This window comes from Rhinatrema bivittatum, chromosome 12 (genome assembly GCF_901001135.1).
Source record: "Rhinatrema bivittatum chromosome 12, aRhiBiv1.1, whole genome shotgun sequence".
Lineage (NCBI taxonomy): Eukaryota > Metazoa > Chordata > Amphibia > Gymnophiona > Rhinatrematidae > Rhinatrema > Rhinatrema bivittatum.
Window position 1 is genome coordinate 83,214,533 of NC_042626.1, and position 14,242 is coordinate 83,228,774.

Sequence of the window (14,242 nt, forward strand, 5' to 3'; positions counted from 1 at the left end):
AGAATCCTGGAATGTAATTCATCTGGCCTTGTCCACTTTCAGTTTTCCTAGCTCTTCCCATACATTCTCTTCTGTAAAAGCAGTTGTCTACCCCATTCCCATTTATTGTCTTGTCAGCCAGCAACTGGCCTTCTCCCGTTCTGGAGCCTGTATCTCAAAAAGGATAGAAACAGGATCGAGGCAGCCCAAAGAAGGGTGACCAAAATGGAGCAGGGATCAGTATTGGAAGATTTATGAGGAGAAGTTGCTGGGGAGATATGATACAGACCTTGAGATACTGTAAAAGGTTTTAATGACACATGAATTCAAACCTTTTCCGTTGGGAAGAAATCAAAGGAATCTAGGGGTCATGAAATGAAACTCGGGGGGGGGACGACTCAAAAGCAACACCACAAAATATTTCTTTACGGAGAGGGTAGATGATGTGATCCCTATCATGAAACTCGGTATAACAAAAATAATAAATAAATAAATAAATAAATGCCTGGAATGCTTTTCCGAAGGAAGTGGTGAAGACTAAACCAGTCAAAGAATTCAAAGTGGCATGGGATTAACACTGTGGATCCCTAAAAGCTAGAGGATGGCAATGAAGAAAAGTGCGCATGGGGGTAACTTGCCGGTGTGGTGGTTACTACCCTTAAATAACAAGCCTTTGATGCTTTTGATGCAACTGCAACATTGCTCTCCGCTTCAACAGCAGGCGCAAAAGGGGCGTTGGATTCAGACAACAACCTCGGGCTCCAACTTTTACAGTTTGGGGAACTGATAAACATGGGGGTAACCTGCACAGAGCAACAATTTCTACCCTTAACAGTAGGCAAGGGATTCCTACCCTTAACCAATAAGCCTTGAAGCTTTTGACACAACTACATCACTCTCTGCTTTGACGGGGCTGGGGGGATCTGGGGTACTGATGTGCAGACATCTGAAAAAGTACAGGACTGCTTCTAAGACCAAGTCCATAAGCAAAACAACGCTGTCTAAATTTTCAAGAAGGCTCATTGAATAAATGCATGCAGCACAGCAGATACTACCATAATATGATCAAATTTGATTTAATGACTGGAAAAGGAACAGTGTGCAAATCCAAGGCTCTCGTGCTAAACTTTCAAAAGGGAAACTTTGATAAAATGAGAAAAATTGTTAGAAAAAAACTGAAAGGAGCAGCTACAAAAGTAAAAAATGTCCAAGAGGCGTGGTCATTGTTAAAAAATACCATTCTAGAAGCACAGTCCAGATGTATTCCACACATTAAGAAAGGTGGAAAGAAGGCAAAACGATTACCGGCATGGTTAAAGGGGGAGGTGAAAGAAGCTATTTTAGCCAAAAGATCTTCATTCAAAAATTGGAAGAAGGATCCAACAGAAGAAAATAGGATAAAGCATAAACATTGGCAAGTTAAATGTAAGACATTGATAAGACAGGCTAAGAGAGAATTTGAAAAGAAGTTGGCTGTAGAGGCAAAAACTCACAGTAAAAACTTTTTTAAATATATCCGAAGCAGAAAGCCTGTGAGGGAGTCAGTTGGACCGTTAGATGATCGAGGGGTTAGAGGGGCACTTAGAGAAGATAAGGCCATCGCAGAAAGATTAAATGATTTCTTTGCTTCGGTGTTTACTGAAGAGGATGTTGGGGAGGTACCCGTAATGGAGAAGGTTTTAATGGGTAAAGATTCAGATGGGCTGAATCAAATCACGGTGAACCTAGAAGATGTGGTAGGCCTGATTGACAAACTGAAGAGTAGTAAATCACCTGGACCGGATGGTATACTTCCCAGAGTTCTGAAGGAACTAAAAAATGAAATTTCAGACCTATTAGTAAAAATTTGTAACTTATCATTAAAATCATCCATTGTACCTGAAGACTGGAGGATAGCAAATGTAACCCCAATATTTAAAAAGGGCTCCAGGAACGATCCGGGAAACTACAGACCGGTTAGCCTGACTTCAGTGCCAGGAAAAATAGTAGAAAGTGTTCTAAACATCAAAATCACAGAACATATAGAAAGACATGGTTTAATGGAACAAAGTCAGCATGGCTTTACCCAGGGCAAGTCTTGCCTCACAAATCTGCTTCACTTTTTTGAAGGAGTTAATAAACATGTGGATAAAGGTGAACCGGTAGATATAGTATACTTGGATTTTCAGAAGGCGTTTGACAAAGTTCCTCATGAGAGGCTTCTAGGAAAAGTAAAAAGTCATGGGATAGGTGGCGATGTCCTTTCGTGGATTGCAAACTGGCTAAAAGACAGGAAACAGAGAGTAGGATTAAATGGGCAATTTTCTCAGTGGAAGGGAGTGGACAGTGGAGTACCTCAGGGTTCTGTGTTGGGACCCTTACTGTTCAATATATTTATAAATGATCTGGAAAGAAATACGACGAGTGAGATAATCAAATTTGCAGATGACACAAAATTGTGCAGAGTAGTTAAATCACAAGCAGATTGTGATAAATTGCAGGAAGACCTTGTGAGACTGGAAAATTGGGCATCCAAATGGCAGATGAAATTTAATGTGGATAAGTGCAAGGTGATGCATATAGGGAAAAATAACCCATGCTATAATTACACGATGTTGGGTTCCATATTAGGTGCTACAACCCAAGAAAGAGATCTAGGTGTCATAGTGGATAACACATTGAAATCGTCGGTTCAGTGTGCTGCGGCAGTCAAAAAAGCAAACAGAATGTTGGGAATTATTAGAAAAGGAATGATGAATAAAACGGAAAATGTCATAATGCCTCTGTATCGCTCCATGGTGAGACCGCACCTTGAATACTGTGTACAATTCTGGTCGCCGCATCTCAAAAAAGATATAATTGCGATGGAGAAGGTACAGAGAAGGGCTACCAAAATGATAAGGGGAATGGAACAACTCCCCTATGAGGAAAGACTAAAGAGGTTAGGACTTTTCAGCTTGGAGAAGAGACGACTGAGGGGGGATATGATAGAGGTGTTTAAAATCATGAGAGGTCTAGAACGGGTAGATGTGAATCGGTTATTTACTCTTTCGGATAGTAGAAGGACTAGGGGACACTCTATGAAGTTAGCATGGGGCACATTTAAAACTAATCGGAGAAAGTTCTTTTTTACTCAACGCACAATTAAACTCTGGAATTTGTTGCCAGAGAATGTGGTTCGTTGCAGTTAGTATAGCTGTGTTTAAAAAAGGATTGGATAAGTTCTTGGAGGAGAAGTCCATTACCTGCTATTAAGTTCACTTAGAGAATAGCCACTGCCATTAGCAATGGTTACATGGAATAGACTTAGTTTTTGGGTACTTGCCAGGTTCTTATGTCCTGGATTGGCCACTGTTGGAAACAGGATGCTGGGCTTGATGGAACCTTGGTCTGACCCAGTATGGCATTTTCTTATGTTCTTATGTTCTTAGGGTGGCAGATCTAGAGGAGACCTTCAGGGACATAATAGCCAAGTCCCACCTCCAGTGTGGCAGCCCCTGTGCTGTTTTGGAGGAACAGGTTCACCTAGTCAGAGAGCATTACCCTGGTGTAGCAGAAAGTGATCATATAGCAAGGAGCTGCTCTCCAGGTGATGCATTATCCTATTGCACCAAGGATGAGTTTCCACAGGCTAGTGCCCAGAAGGGAAAGGGTAGGTTGGCCATCATAGTTTGTGACTCGATTATTAAGAATGTAGATAACTGGGTGGCTGGTAGATGTGAGTTTCACTTGGTAACTTGTCTGCCTAGTTGCGAAGATGGTTTACCTAGATAGGATTTTAGATAGTGCTGGGGAGGAGCCAGCTGTCATGGTACATGTAGGCACCAATGACATAGATAGGTGAGGGAGGGAGGTTCTGAAAGCCAAATTTAGGCTCTTAGGTATAAAGTTGAAATCCAGACCCTCAAGGGTGTCATTCTCTGAAATGCTCCCTGTTTCTTATGCAGCACTCAGAGGCAGGCAGAACTCCGGAGTCTCCATGTGTGGATGAGACAATGGTGCAGGCAAGAGGGCTTTGATTTTATTAAGAACTGTACAACATTTTGGGGAAGGGGGGGGGAGTCTTTTCTGAAGGGATAGTTTCTACCTTAACCAGGGTGGAACCAGGCTACTGGCTCTAACCTTTAAAAAGGAGAGAGAACAGTTTTTAAATTAGAACAAGGGGGGAGGCTGACAGTCACTCAGCAGCGTATGGTTTCGAGGGAGGTATCTTTGATAGACACTAATGAAACATGAGTTAGGGCATCCTATCAGAGAGGTTCCAATAAAACCAAATATAGTCCATGTACCTATATGTAAAGAACCACCTAATATAAAAGATTACAAATTATCCCTGTCCACTGATAAGCAGGATGTTAATTCAAACAAAAAACATATTTTGAAATGTCTGTATACCAATGCTAGAAGTCTAAGAAGTAAATGGGAGAGTTAGAGTGTATGGCAGTGAATGAAGAGGTAGATATAATTTGGCATCTCAGAGACCTTGTCGAAGGAGGATAATCAATGGGACAGTGCTATAACAGGATACAAAATATATTGCCATGATAGGGTGGATCAACTTAAGGGTGTAGCACTTTATGTTTAGGATGGCATAGAGTCCAGCAGGATAAAGATTTTGCAGGAAACTAAATGCACACTAGAATCTTTTACGGGTAGAAATCCCATGTGTGTTGGGGAAGAGTATAGTGATTGGGGTATACTACCGTCCCCCTGGCCAAAATGATTAGATGGATGATGAAATGCTAAGAGAAATTAGAGAAGCTAACAAATCTGCCAGAACAGTAATAATGGGAGATTTCAATTACCACAATATTGACTGGGTAAATGTAATATTAAGACACACTAGAGAGGTAAAGATCCTGGATGGAATAAATGATTGCTTCAAGGAGTAATTGATTCAGGAATAGATAAAACCTCCACTGGCAACCTCCACTGGCAACCTCCACTGGCTACCCATCAAACAGAGAATCCTATATAAAACCTTAACCATCATTCATAAAGCAATTCATAACGTCGCACCTATATCTCTACAAACTCAACTTCGTCCACACTTATCTTCCAGACCCATCAGAAGCGCCTACAAAGGCACATTAGTCGCAGTGCCTGCCAAATCAACACTAAGAAAAAGAGCGCTCTCCACTGCGGGACCACACCAATGGAATGTGCTCCCACCAGACCTACGACTCGAACCCAATCTACCAGAGTTCAAAAAAAGGTTAAAAACTTGGCTCTTCAGGCAAGCGTTCCAATTCCCAGAGTGTAACTAGGCACCTCCTCCTGACTTTCAGATCCAACCATTGCAGGGTGTCACTAATACCTTGACACTCAATTTCATACCCGTACTTGCTTATTCGCATGTCTATTTAACAGTCATTATTCACCTTTATATAACCGCTTACTGCAGACCATATACGCTACTAAAGTTGCTTGAAAAAAAGGTGAACACACACATACTATTCAATACACGAATAAGGTTATTTGTTATTTGGTTAAATATTATTGTTACTTTCAATGTTCCTTGTAATAATGTTCAATGGTTGATTGTTATTGTTCAATGTTCTATGTAAAAAAACCCCGGTCTAACCTCCCAGACCAGGGCAACCTTTTCGTTACTTGTAAACCGGATTGATTTGTATTGCATACAGGAATTCCGGTATATAAAAATTAAAAATAAATAAATAAAATAAATAAAAGAATGAGCCATTTTAGATCTAATTCTTAGTGGAATGCAGGATTTGGGGTGAGAGGTGATAGTGGTGGGTCTACTTGGCAATAATCATAGCACGATCAAATTTTACTTGGAAGGGGGACAATAAATAAATCTACAGCTCTAGCACTAAATGTTCAAAAGGGAGCTTTTCATAAAATGTGCAAAACAGAAAAAAACTGAAAGGTGCAGCTTCAAAGGTTGAGTGTACAACAGGTATGGACACATTTAAAAATACCATTGTAATGTAACATTTTGGCTGTCCATAAGAAGACCTCGTGACCAGCCACACTTATTTCAAGATGCTGCTGGCCTGCCCCGACGCCATGCCTTCCTCTTTACAGCACGGACACTGCCACTCTCGTTCTCGCACAAAGCCAAATAGCCATCCGATGACCACCTTTCCGATGCCTCAGCAACAGGTCCTCCTGCATCCTGTGCAGTATGTGTTGCTTTCCTTCCTGCCTTTCCTTGCTATTTCCTTGCCTGGTCCAGCCTTGCCTTGTCTGTCTGTGTCTTGTCCATCTCTGCCTGACTTCTGATTTGACCTTGGCCTTGGGCTCTGACTATTCTTCTGGATCTCTGCCTCCCCTGACCTCTGCCTGGATCTCGATGCCTGTTCGCTGCCAGCCCTAACCTTGGCCTGCTATCTGTCTTTGTCTGACCATTCATTACAGGACCTGCTGGTCCCTGGAACTCAAGGGCTCAATCTGTAGGGAACGGGGCTAGTATAGGTGAAGCCAAGACCCAGATCTAGCAAGAGTGCATCCACCTGCTCTCAGCATGGGCCTAGTGAGCTTGGCTGCTAAGCTGTGTCAACCATGCCACAGCCAAGGGCTCACATTCTGTGATGACGATTTCAGAAGCGCAGTTCAGATGTATGAAAGGTGAGGTGAAAGAGGCTGTTTTAGCCAAAAGAATTTCCTTCAAAAACTGGAAGGAGGATCCATCTGAAAAAAAAAATAGGAAAAAGTGTAAGCATTGGCAAGTTTAAATGTAAAACATTGATAAGGTAAGAGAGAATTTGAAAAGAAGCTGGTCGTAGAGGCAAAAACTCATACATTTTTAAAAAATATATCTGAAACGGAAAGCCTGTGAGGGAGTTGTTTGGGCTGTTAGATGATCGAGGGCTTAAAGGGGCACTTAGGGACAATAAGGCCATCGTGGAAGGACTAAATTAATTCTTTGCTTCGGTGTTTACAAATAAGGATGTGGGAGAGATACCCATTCCAGAAAAGATTTTTTCAAAGGTGATGATTCAATTGAGTTGAAACAAATCACGGTGAACCTGGAAGATGTAATAGGCCAGATTGACAAACTAAACAGTATTTATTTATTTATTTAAGTTCTTTTTAATATACCGATGCTCAAGACTAGGTCTTATCGTACCGGTTTACAATAAACAAGGGGGGAAACCAGTTAACATAGGAAGCGAAAGTTACATTAAAACAGGGAAGTCGAACATGGCTGTTTGAAGAAAAAGGATAGATTAACAATTTCTATTCTAAACGTATAGAAGAGCCGAACAGCAAGGAGCGGTTGCTTCTCTGTTAAACTTAAATACATATTTACATAATGGAGATTCAATTGCAATGTTAATATACATGAGCGGTTCTAGAATAGCCGATACTTAATGCAGCTGGAAGAGGACATCAACCGGGGGGTGGAAGTCCTTGCGGGTACCATGGGTTTCTTCAGCGATAAGCTTGGGCGAAGAGCCAAGTTTTCAGTTTTTTTCTGAATGTGAGATGACAATGTTCCTGGCGTAGGTCTGGTGGGAGAGAGTTCCAGTGATGTGGTCCCGCGGTGGAAAGCGCTCGTTTTTCGATGGAGTTATGTTTAGTGGAACTGCTGGGAGGCAATTGTAGGGAGCCTCTGTATGCAGATCTGGTTGGTCTTGAAGAGGAGTGTAATTTGAGGGGTATGGTGAGTTGCAGAGAGGATTGATGATATATGGATTTGTGAATGATGGTCAGAGTCTTGAAGAGTATTCTGAAGTGTATGGGTAGCCAATGAAGTATTTTTAGTATCGTTGTGATGTGGTCCATCCTGTGCGTGTTAGTAAGGATCCTGGCTGCTGCGTTTTGCAACATCTGAAGAGGTTTAGTGGAGGAGGAAATCAGTAGCAAATCACCCAGACCAGCTGGTATAAATCCCAGGGTTCTGAAAGAACTAAATTTAATTACTATTACTAGTAACTCGAAACCTATCATTAAAATCTTCCGTTGTACCTGAAAACTGGAGGATAGGCCAGTGTAACCCCAATTTATTTAAAAAGGGTTCCAGAGGTGATCTGAAAAACTATAGACCAGTGAGCCTAACTTCACTGCTAGGAAAAATCATAGAAATTATTCTAAAGAATAAAATCCCAGAACATTTAGACATGATTTAATGGGACATGGCCAGTGTGAATTTACCCAAGGGAAGTTTTGCCTCCCAAATCTGCTACATTTTTTTTTTTAAGGGGTTAATAAACATATGGCTAAAAGTGAGCCTGTGTAGTGTATTTGGATTTCCAGAAGGCGTTTGACAAATTCTCCCATGAGAGATTCCTAAGAAAATTTAAAAGTCATGGGATTGGAGGCAATGTTCTTTTGTGGATTTCAAACTGGCTAAAAGATCTGAAACATAGAGTAGGATTAAATGGTCAGTTTTCTCAGTGGAGGAAGGTAACCAATGGAGTGCCTCAGGGATCTGTACTTGGACTGGTGCTTTATAATATATTTATAAATGATCTGGAAAGCAGAACAGTGAGTGAGGTGATCAAATTTGCAGATGACATTAAATGATTTAGCGTTGTTAAATCACAAGTGGATTGTGATAAATTGCAGGAGGACCTGATGAGACTGGAAGACTGGGCATTCAAATGGCAGATGAAATTTAATGTAGGCAAGTGCAAAGTTTTATGCACCTTGGGAAAAATAACCCATGTTGTAGTTACATGATGTTAAGATCCATGTTAGAATTTACCAGCCAGCAACAAGGTTTGGGCTTTATAGTGGACAATACTTTGACATCATCAGCTCAGTGTGCTACAACAATAATTAAAAAAAATAGAATATTAAGAATAATTGGGAACATAAAGGTGAATGAAATGAAGACTGTCATCTGTATTCTTTCATAGTGAGACAGCACCTTTATTGTGTGCAATTCTGATTGCTGTATCTCAAAAAAGATACAGTTACACTGGAAAAGGCTCAGAGAAGGTTGACCAAAATGATAAAGGGGATGGAATGGCTCCCTTATGAGGAAAGGCTAAAGAGGTTAGGGTTCTTCATTTTGGAGAATAAAGCTAAGGGGAGATATGATAGAGGTCTATAAAATTTTGGGAGGACTAGAATGGGTAAATGTGAATTGTTTATTTTCATTTTCAGATAATACAAGGACTAGTGGGACCTCCATGAAGTTAGCAAGTAGCACACTTAAAACAAATTGGAGAAAATTGTTATTCAGTCAGCATGCATCTAAGCTTGGAATTCAAAGTAGTTAGCATTGCTAGGTTTAAAAAAATATTTGGACAAGTTCCCAGAGATATCCATAAACTATTAGGATTTTGTGTCGCATATCTTTGATTTCTCAGTGGAGGAAGGTAACCAATGGAGTGCCTCAGGGATCTGTACTACCGACCATGCACCTACAAATCACTCATCCCAATCATGATTTCCCCCACTACACAGTTACTAGGCCTCACCCTATTCACCTAATCCTATTCAACGCCCAATCTCTCACCAACAAAACTCTTATACTCAACGACATACTGCAGGACACAACCCCAGACGTTTGCGCCATAACAGAAACATGGCTCAAATCCACGGACATCACACTCATTAACCAATTACCAACGCAGACTTACGATTTCTTCTCCATCCCAAGACAAAAAAAAGAGGAGGGGGTATCTTCCTAGCTGCAAAAGAATCCTTAAGGTTCTCACACCACCCCATCAGTACAGTAACTAAACTAGAACTAGGATTGTTCAAATCAGAACAACTCCAAATCCTGCTAGTCTACGCCCCTCCAGGCTTACTAGAGTCAGACTCCTCTCCTATCATCGAAACCATAACTCTGCATCTCAATCTTGACTCCCCTGCTATAATCCTGGGTGACTTCAATTTACATGTTGACAAAGTTCCCCTCTCTACAAACTGTGAAGCCCTCCTCACCGCACTGTCAGCGATGGGATTCAGACAACAAATCAATAAACCCACCCACAAAGCAGGCCACACGCTCGATCTACTCTTTACAAACACTGGTATTTCTCTTACAAAACAACCAAATTGCAAAAAAGTCCCATGGTCAGATCACTCTCTAATCTCCACCAGCTTTTCCTTACCTCGATCAGACTCCAAACTCAACTCAAGACCCTCTTTCCTATACAGAAAACCTTGCAACTCGGAACATCTAAGTAAAGCTCTAACCTCGGATCTACCACTCATTGAAGTATCTACCCCTAACGCTGCCCTCCAATCCTGGTCCAAAATAACAAAATCTATAGCAAACACTCTCTGCCCACTGACAACCAAAACAAGGTCTGCTAATACATCCAAACGACATCCCTGGTATAATGATGAACTACGAAAACTCAAACAATTACTTCGGCAAAAAGAAAGAAAATGGCGCAAAGCCCCTTCACCAGCCTCACTCTCTGATTACAAACGATCACTCCATCTTTACAAAAGTACCACGTTGAAAATCAAAAGAGACTACTATGCCCGAAAGGTTCATCATCTCAGCTTTGACTCAAAAGCTCTATTCGCCTTCGTTTCCAGCCTCACTAAACCTATCACTCCAGATATACCACCCGAACAAGCCCAGACTAAAGCAGACGAATTGGCTCTTCATTTTAACAAAAAAATATCGGATCTCCTTAATCAGCTGATTCCAAACACTACGTCTCCAGATAACACATATCTTCCCCAAAATAAAGACATCCAGCTTAATGCCTTTGAACCCATCACAATCACAGAGATACAAAATGTATTAAAAAGAATGAAACCGTCATCACACCCATTTGATCAAATCCCTACCAAAATGCTTCTTCTTATCCCGGACACAATAGCAAAAACCCTAGCAGATATTATAAACTGCTCCTTATCACATGGCATCTACCCAGATGACCTAAAAACTGCCTCAATCAAACCACTGCTAAAAAAAACCAAATCTAAATGCTTGTGATCCCAACAACTTCCGCCCTATTTCCAACCTACCATTTATAGCTAAAATCATGGAAAAACTGGTAAACACCCAACTATCCAACTACCTAGAGGACCACAGTATTCTGTCCCCAAACCAATATGGTTTTCGCAAAGCCGCAAGCATCGAAACGCTACTAATTTCACTCATGGACTACCTACTCTCTGGTATTGATAAAGGCCAAGCATATTTACTAATCCTCCTTGACTTCTCGGCGGCCTTTGACACAGTCAACCACGCCCTTCTTCTAAAACAGCTGGCAAACATTGGTTTAACAGGTGCCACACTAAACTGGTTCAAAACATTTCTAGAAAACAGAGGATACAGAGTCAAAATTCATAATAAAGAATCCCAATACCACCCTTCTAATAGAGGAGTGCCGCAAGGATCATCACTTTCACCCACCCTTTTCAATGTCTACCTGCTACCACTCTGCCAACTACTTACAAAATTAAGCCTGAAACATTTCCTTTTTGCAGACGACGTACAGATCGTAATCCCTATAAAAGAATCAATCTCAAAAACAATGGAATACTGGGACAGTTGCCTATTAGAAATTAAACTTCTCAACAGTCTAAACCTTGTACTCAATGCTTCGAAAACAGAATTCCTGCTCATATCACCGGAAAACAATAACACACTTCCTAAACCACCCACACTCCTTCAAACAACCCACGTAAGAGACTTAGGAGCCATCCTAGACAATCGTCTCAACCTCAAAACATTCATTAACCAAACCACCAAAGATTGCTTCTACAAATTACATATCCTGAAAAGAATAAAACCGCTGTTTCACACTCAGGACTTCAGAACAATCTTGCAAGCAATAATCTTTTCCAAACTAGATTATTGCAACTCATTACTATTAGGCCTCCCAGCTTCTTACACCAAACCTTTACAAATGGTTCAGAACTCTGCAGCCAGAGTCCTTACAAATTCCAGGAAAATTGACCACATTTCACCTATTCTCAAAAAACCTCCATTGGCTTCCGATCCACTATAGAATCATGTACAAAACCATTAACATCATTTACAAAACTATCAACCAACACACGCAACTCGACCTACAAATACCACTTAAAAAATTCACCTCCGCCAGGCCTATCAGGGAACACTACAAAGAGTCACTCCAAATTCCAAAGGCCAAAACCTACCAACATAAATCCTTGAGTCTCAGAGCCTTCTTATCAGCAGGTCCAGCTCTCTGGAACTCGATCCCACCTGATTTGAGACAAGAGCCATGCTCTTTAACATTTAGGAAAAGACTAAAAACTTGGCTTTTCAAAAAAGCATTTCCAAGCCTTGAATAAAACCTCCTCTCACTAGCACTAACTCATATGCAATAATGGAATGTAAACACGAATCAACCAACCTCAAATCCTCTCTCACTAATTCCTGCTGAATATTTATCATACTATTACCATTCACAACTGTGTCATATTTATTCATTGATTACCTATGTACCGTTTCATAGTCTTATTTTTTCACTTGCTATTCTAATGTATTAATAGGCTGAAATGTAAATATTGTGCTGTTCAATTTCTCCCCTTCCATCCCAAGTTTATTTTCCTTGTTTTTTGTAACTTTCCCTCTCCCTTTTTCTGATTCACTGTATTTAAAGTTCAAGGTTCTTATTGAAAATATTGTTTTTTACGTTACGTTATGCTTTACACTCCTTGTTATTTGTAAACCGGGTTGATGTGATGCCTATCATGAAACTCGGTATAACAAAAACAATAAATAAATAAATAAATAAATTTTTATTTATTTTATGGATTGTTTGTTTACTTTTTGTATATTATTGATGATTTGTTTTATATTTTAACTAGCCGTTAAGCCCGTTAAAACGGGCGAGATTCCATCGTTCAGACCGGCACGGTTAGAGCCGCTCTGTTCTCCACAACTTCCCTTTTCCTTCCATCCCCTCCCACCTCCTCCACAACTCCTTCCCTCTCCCAGCTCTCCTCCACCACTCTTTTTTCTCTTCTCCAGAACTTCTTACCCTTCCCACTTGTTCAGTCATATCCTCTTCCCTTTTCCTTCCCCTCTCACCTTCCCCTTCTACCCTCTCCCTCAGCCCTCCTCCACTCCCTTTTTCTGTACTCCACAACTTTACCCTCCCCACTTACTCACATCCTCTTCCTTCCCCTCCCACCTCCTTCACAACCCCTTCCCCTCTCCCTCAGCCCTCCTCCACTCCTTTTCTGTACTCCCCAACTTTACCCTCCCCACTTACTCACATCCTCTTCCTTCCCCTCCCACCACCTCCACAACTCCTTCCCTCTCCCAGCCCTCCTCCACTTTTTTCTCTTCTTCAGAACTTCTTACCCTTCCCATTTGTTCAGTCATATCCTCTTCCCCACTCACCTTTCCTTTCCTTCCCCCCTCTCCCTCAGCCCTCCTCCACTCCCTTTTTCTCTACTCCACTTTACCCTTCCCACTTAATCCTCTTCCTTCCATCCCTTCTCATCTTCCCTATCCCTCCCACCTCCTCCACAACCCCTTCCCTCTCCCTCAGCCCTCCTCCGCTCCCTTTTTCTGTATTCCACAACTTTACCCTCCCCACTTACATCCTCTTCCTTCCCCTCCCCCTTCCTCCACAACCCTGTCCCTCTCCCTCAGCCCTCCTCCACTCCCTCTTCTTCTCTCTGGCCCGCCTGACACTTACCCGCCGCTGCTGCTCCTCCATTGGAGGTCTCCGGGGGGGGTCCCTCTCTCGCGCGCGGGAAGAAGCAGCGGTGGCACAGATACAGAAATATGAGGTCTCCGGGGATCGATCTCTCTCGCACGCGCCGCTCCACTGGGCTCTGTCATGAGGCGCGCGAGAGAGAGACTCCCGGCGACCTCCCATTTCTGTATCTGGGCCGCTGCCGCTGCTTCTCCCCGTAAGAGAGAGAGACACCCCCCCCCCGGAGACCTTCTGTGCTGCCGCCGCTGCTCCTCCTCGCCGCTGGGCTCCCCTCTGACCGACGTGCTCTCACGCATGCGCAGTAGAGCTGCTCTCTACTGCGCATTTGTGGCACGTCAGTCAAGCTTCATTTATTAGGTTGATTGTTGTAATCTGCCTAGCACAGGAAGCTGTTATAGGTGGAATAAAAATTTGTAAATAAATAAACTTGACTTAGGGAATAGCCACTGCTTATTATGGCATTAGTAGCATGGGACTTATTTACTGTTTGGGTATTTACCAGGTAGTTGTACACTGGATTGGCCACTGTTGGAAATGAGATGCTGGACTTGATGAACTCTTCGTCTGATCCAGTATGGCACCTTATGTTCTGAATTTGTTTAGGGAAAAAAATTAACACCATGGAGCTTTATAAGTGCAAAATCATGCATTTGGGTTGCAGAAATCCTGGGAGCAGGACATCAGTAAAATCTCAAGTC

General features: G+C 41.9%; 1 protein-coding gene across 2 annotated transcripts in view; it reads left to right on the forward strand.

Annotated features, from left to right (window-relative positions):
* LOC115074348 (endoplasmic reticulum membrane sensor NFE2L1-like) overlaps positions 1-14,242 on the forward strand; it is a 266,568-nt gene that overhangs the window by 69,991 nt on the left and 182,335 nt on the right. The gene's annotated exons all lie outside the window — the stretch shown is intronic.